We start from the raw sequence: 6,000 nt of genomic DNA, 5'->3' as shown, positions 1-6,000 counted from the left end.
ACATCCTTCGAGAAATCCACCTCGGTATCTGTGGGAACCACATTGGGGGATGGACCCTATCCCACAAAGCATTAAGGGCAGGGTACTACTGGCCCACCATGATCTCAGACGCCAAGGAACTGGTCAAAAAATGCGAAAAATGTCAAAAATTCGCACCAGTCATCCATTGGCCAGCCCAAGAGCTTCAGCCCGTGTTGAGTCCACTTCCATTCGCCCAATGGGGGTAGGATATCCTGGGCCCATTTCCGGATGTCGCATACCAAAAAAGGTGGTTGATAGTCGGTGTCGACTATTTCAGTAAATGGAGTGAGGCCAAAGCCGCCTCAAACATTACGGAGCAAACTGTTAGGAAATTTATCTGGCAGAATATCATCACTCGTTTCGTCATCCCGAAAGTGTTTGTCTTTGATCATGGAAGGCAATTTGATAATCTACCGCTGAAGCGGTATACAGATTAGTTCGGCATCAAACTGGCATATTCAGCGGTATGCCGCCCGCAAAGTAACGGACAAGCCGAAGCTGCAAATAAACAGATTTTGAACTCCCTCAAAAAGAGGGTAGAGGATCAAAAGTCCAAATGGATGGAGGAGCTCCCAGGAACTCTCTGGTCCTTTCGGACAATCGAAAAAGAAGCAACGGGCCATTCACCCTTCGAATTGGTGTATGGCGCTGAAGCTGTTCTCCCAGTGGAAATCAGCACTGAAAGTCTGCGAGTGTACCACTTCTCGGCCGAGAACGAGCAACTTATGAAGGAATCTCTCGATTTCCTCGACGAAGTAAGAGACTCGGCCCGAGTCAGAATGGCCGCATACAAGCAGAGAATCAACAAATTTTGCAACCGAAGAGTCCAGGCAAGGCCTCTCAAAATCGGAGACCTCGTCCTTCGGAATGCTGCTGCAGTATAGAAAGGCCGAAATTCATGGGAAGCTCTCAGCTGCTTGGGAGGGACCCTATGAAATCTATGATGAGCTTCAGCCGGGAATATACCGACTTCGGCAGTTGGATGGAACTGAGCTGAAAAATCACTGGAATGCTGATGTGCTTAAAAAATATCATGTGTAAACCCGTCGGGGCAGAACAATCTTTGTAAGTACATTGTGAATTATTAATGAAAGGCCTCCGAGCCACTATTTTCTACAAACGTTTGCAACCTTTACTCTTCCATTTTTTCTTTACGCTATCTACTCTTTAAGGGTTTCCTTCGGCCCTGTCCGAAACCTTCGCCCTTAGAGCACCAGGTTTCGGATTGCCGATAAACTCGCCTTTTTAAAGAACTCTAGTCTTTCAGCTAAGGTGAAAACCTCATCAAGATTTGTTCTATAAGGAAATGAGTCCATGGACAAATCTGGGATATTGCCTTAACTGAGCCTTGTATCCCAGATAGCCATTATTTAAAACACTGCCTTCAGCTGACCCTGTGTTTTAAGTATCCATTTTTTCAGATAGACAAAAGATCAAGAGCAAAAGCATAAACTAATAGAAAATAAACAAAAACGATCTCAGAAATCTGAAGAACAAGTCTTCAAATCTCTGGGGGGGCAAGGAGCACCACAAGTGCAGACCGCCTCAACTGAGGCCTCTAAGCCGAAACTTTGTACTTAGCAAAAAAAAAAAAAAATTCTAATATTCAAAGCATGCAAGTTCAAAGCAAGGCAATATGAGGGAAATATCAAATCCATAAATACGAAATCATGCTCGGATTACGAGCTACAAACATAAGTGTTTAACCAAACTGAAAGATAATATCGGCAGCCGCCCACAAGTGGAAAATAACAACTGCCGAAATACGTACAAAGACAAAAATAAACTGTTTGTACATCCAGGCAAGCTGAAGGAAAAAATAAGGCAAAAAGGGATTCAGAAAGCGACAAGTCTGAAGCTAAGCACATGTTGATCCGCAGGACTCTGAAGACGACTGCCCGATTTCCTATGCTTCAGCCGAAGGGTCAGGCTGGTCAGCAGTGCCTGGTCCCTGGGCAGCCTCAGCTCCAGCAGCAGAGGAGGCAGGTTGGGCTCTTGCCTGGGCATCAGCAGCTCTCTGTTCAGCCTCCAGCTCCCTTCGTTCAGCTTCTTCCTCGGCTGCTTCAGCCTGTAGGATTTCATGCTCAGCAGGAGTAGGATACATCATGTGTGGATCCTCGGGATCCTGAACCCAGAGCGCGCACTTAGCCCAGTCCAGCGAGGGCTCAGCATGGAGAGCCAGCCTCCGGGCCACCCTAAACCCATTCATGTAACCCATCTCAAACTCTTCTTGGGTGTAGAGGCGAACCCGGAGCAGGGCTTCAGCATCAGCCAACTTCTTTTGATTCTCCTCCAAATCTTTTTTAGATTTCTCTAATTCTTCTGAGAGTTTGGATGAAGAAGTCTTCTGCTCGTCAAGCTCCAGCTGGACATTTGAAGTCTCGGCCTTGGCTTGGGTCAGCTCATCTCCCTTAACCTTCAACTGATCTTCCAGATCTTTCAGCTTCTGGTCCTGGGCCTCAGCAGCAGCTTGGGCAGTAGAGAGTTCAGTGTCCCTGGCCTAATGAGCCTCTTCAGCAGCCATCCTACTGGATTCAAGGGCCTCCAGCCTCTGCTCCACCTCCTGGACTCGCCCAGCAGCTTCGGTAGCCACTCGGCATGAGATGGCCTCCCTGAAGCTGGGGATGTAGAAAGCCCCAAGCTCATTGATGACTCTCTCCCCGGCCATTAGAGTAGGGAAGACCTCAGTCTCCATGGCGTGGCAGAAAGTCTGAAGGGCCTGCGCAGCCTACTTCTCATATTTCTTGGTTGCCGCCTGCTTCTCCTCAGCAGCCTGCTGCTTCAGCATTGCCAAATTTGCCTCTCCTGGGCGATTTTGGTCTCCTCCCGGGCACGCTCCAGCTTGTCCTGAAGGGTGTCTATCAGCTCTACAGTGAGAGTCTGATTGTGCACAACCTGGTCACAGGAGCACATCAGTAAAAAAAAAGAGAGAGAAGAAAAAGAAGAGCTGAATTAAGAGAGGAAAGAGCATAAACGGTTAAGTACCTGCATCAGCAAGCGCTGGTTGTCCCTGGCAGGGTCAACGACCCTTCGGCTAGATTCTCCCATTCTAGCAGTGGCCTTCAGCGACCACACCCTAGCTCGATCTACCTCGGACATACCAGTAAGGTCGCCGAAGTAGCCCGCAGCTCCTTCTCGGTTTTGGCCCCAAATACGTTCCCAAACGGGTTCGGGGATTGTGATGGGGGGGGCCGAGAAACCCAGGTCTCCAGAGTTCAGCGTCTGGAAAGAGGGAAAGGAAGAAGAAGGAATCTCCTGAGCCTTATCCGGCTCAGCACTCTTTTCCCCTTCGGCGGAGTCCAGTTGGTCTCTATCAGGGTCAACAACAATGACCTCTTCTTCCTCCCCTAACTCAGGTTGACGAAGCAAGGCGTCAACCTCTCTATCAATGTCGACTGAGAAACCTTCAGCAATTGTTTCTTAGCAGCTTCAGCAGAGCGCCCTATGGCACTCCCTTGATTCAGATCTTCTCCTTGAACCCCCTCTTTTGGATCGGGAGTTCTTTGGTCCACCTCCATTTCTTGAGTTTCGGGAGGTGGAGGAGGGGTTCGAGGAGGCGGGAATTCTGGCGGAGGGGGAACCCTCGGCAAGCCTCTACCTTCATCAGGCTCCCTGATATGAATGCCTCCAGTAGGCATCAACCCCGTCTGAAACTGGCGAGGTCCCAGCACTGCTATCCTCCTCCTCATCTTGGCCAAGGGTTGTTCGTCCATTTATTCAGATTCAGACGAAAGCGAATCTTCAGGACAAGCATGTGCTTTCCCTTCTCTCCTTCCGCTCCCTTCCTCGGACTGCAGAAATGGGGGGCAGTAAAGGAGTAAAGGTTTGAGTAACAAAAAAAAAACAAAAAACACAACAACAACAACAAAAACAAAAACAAAACAAAAGCTAAGGAGCTTACCAAAACCCTCGGCGGAGCTTCGGCTGCAGAAGTACCCTGCTCGGCAGTGCCAGACGTTCCTACACCTCCTTTCAAGGAATTAATCGCCCTGGATACGTCTTCGGCTATCTGAGCAGCCTGTGCTTCCTCGGGTAATAGGGGCCTCAGGGGATCTCGCTTCTCCCACCAAGGCTTCTGCTTGGTATAATCTGCAGCAGCCTCGATCTGAAGGCCCGTTGAATGCAAATGTAACGGACGGTCCTTCGGAGCTGTGATCGCTGGAGCTCGGTCTAAGATGACCCGTTCAGCGTTCACCCCCAGCCGACCGTAGTCGATGCCCGAAGTAGCCTCGCTTAGCTCTCAAAAGGCAAAAACGAAGGTTAGACTGAGGGAATGGACGCTAAAAATAAGCAAAAAATAAATAAAGCAAGTCCTCGGCCCCAGCCGAAGATACTTACCACCTCTGTGCTTTCGACTGAGGCCGACAACTGCCAACATCTTCTCTTGGAAGACGTAATGGTTATCTGGAAGCCATCTGGTTGGGATGAACTTCATTCGGCCAGTCCCCCCAGGATTTTTCTGCTTCCCGAAGAAGCTCATCTGCTCATAGCTGGGGTGACGAGCGACATCGGGGTCTTCGGGGCCCAAATCCTGCATGTTCGGATCGGGCCTAGAGAGATAACGGGGAGCCCCAAAAAAATGGGGGTGCTCCGGATTAGCGGGAGCCCTTACCCAGATCCACTGGCCTTTCCAATCCTTATCCGAAGAATCGTTCGGCCACATAGTCAAATATTGTGGCTGGCTCTCGATTCGCCACCAGCCAGGCCCATGGTGACCGTATACGCTCTGGGTGTTCTGCACCAGCTGATGCATCCTTCAAAAACAATGCAAATTCGGTTCAACGGCAAAAACCGACATACCCAGAGATAGGTCATCACCCGCCGAATGCTGACAGGCCTCAACTGGCACAGGGAGATCCTGTACTTGATTAGAATGTCCCTGATGAAGGGATCTAGAGGGAACCGAAGCCCATATGGCAGTTGCCGAGTATATACTCTGATGTACCCAGGAGGGGGACGGTGAATTCTGTCAGTCGGCGAAGGCACTCGGCACCAGTACCCATCCTCCTCGAAAATGTCGTAGTGCAGTTCTATTTGTTCGGCAAACCGGTAGGCTTCGGCATGCCTAACCCACCAAGAGTAAGGGGCATTTTTTACCATAGCTTGCTAGGCTTCGGCATTTTGCCACTCAGCATGCCCTGGGAGCAAGTCCCAAAGAACAGCAGGCAAATCCTCTACCTGCTCTGCTCGTCAGCCCCGGCGTCTTGCTGGGGTGGCGCGACATTCAGAGGAACGGCCGGAATCCCCCTCTCCGGGTCTTCCTCGACTCGTTCCCCGTTCCAAACATCGGCACGGTCTCGGGGGTCCCTAGCCTGACCCCGCCGCCAGGGTTGACGCCCTCTTCTTCGAGCCATAGTATAATTCGGAGGAGAAAAGGGGGAAAAAAGGGAATTCTTTCAAAAATTCAAGAAAATCAAGGGAAATTCAAAGAAATTTACCTTCAAATGGATTGAAATGCGCCGGCTAAGTCAGTCGAAACGGCGGATTCAAGTGTCGACCTTTGGTTCGGAGATATTGCGCGAAGTTTTCAAAGCGGAAAAATGGCGTTTTTGCAAGAATTCGAGTGTAATTTGGTGAAGAAATGAGGAGAGAAGAGCAAATTCGGACTTATATTTCCAAAAAATGGGAATTTCGAAGGTCAGAACGCTTAATTTCTCTTAAACACCTCCTTAAGTAACCGTTAAACACTTTATCTCTTAAAATAACCGCTCATTATCCATTCAACTTCCCCACTAATTATCTTAATTACAGTTATTTAGTTGATGACTGTTTAAAATTTAAATCTTTTGATTTAATTAAATCATTTACCTCCCTCCGTTTTTATTGAATTCAAACCCGACCCGTCATCCTTCCAAATTGGGTCTGGGGGGCAAGTTGTTCAGGTCCAATTAAGCCAATTGAGCCTAGTCATTAAATGATCCAATATTCCAAGGTCAAGGCCCAAGCCTTCATTAAGCCAAGTCAACATAAAGTCAAGCG

This window comes from Chenopodium quinoa, unplaced genomic scaffold (genome assembly GCF_001683475.1).
Source record: "Chenopodium quinoa cultivar QQ74 unplaced genomic scaffold, ASM168347v1, whole genome shotgun sequence".
NCBI classification, from domain to species: Eukaryota; Viridiplantae; Streptophyta; class Magnoliopsida; order Caryophyllales; family Amaranthaceae; genus Chenopodium; species Chenopodium quinoa.
The sequence above is the reverse complement of the archived record's forward strand: the minus strand, read 5'-3'. Positions refer to the sequence as shown.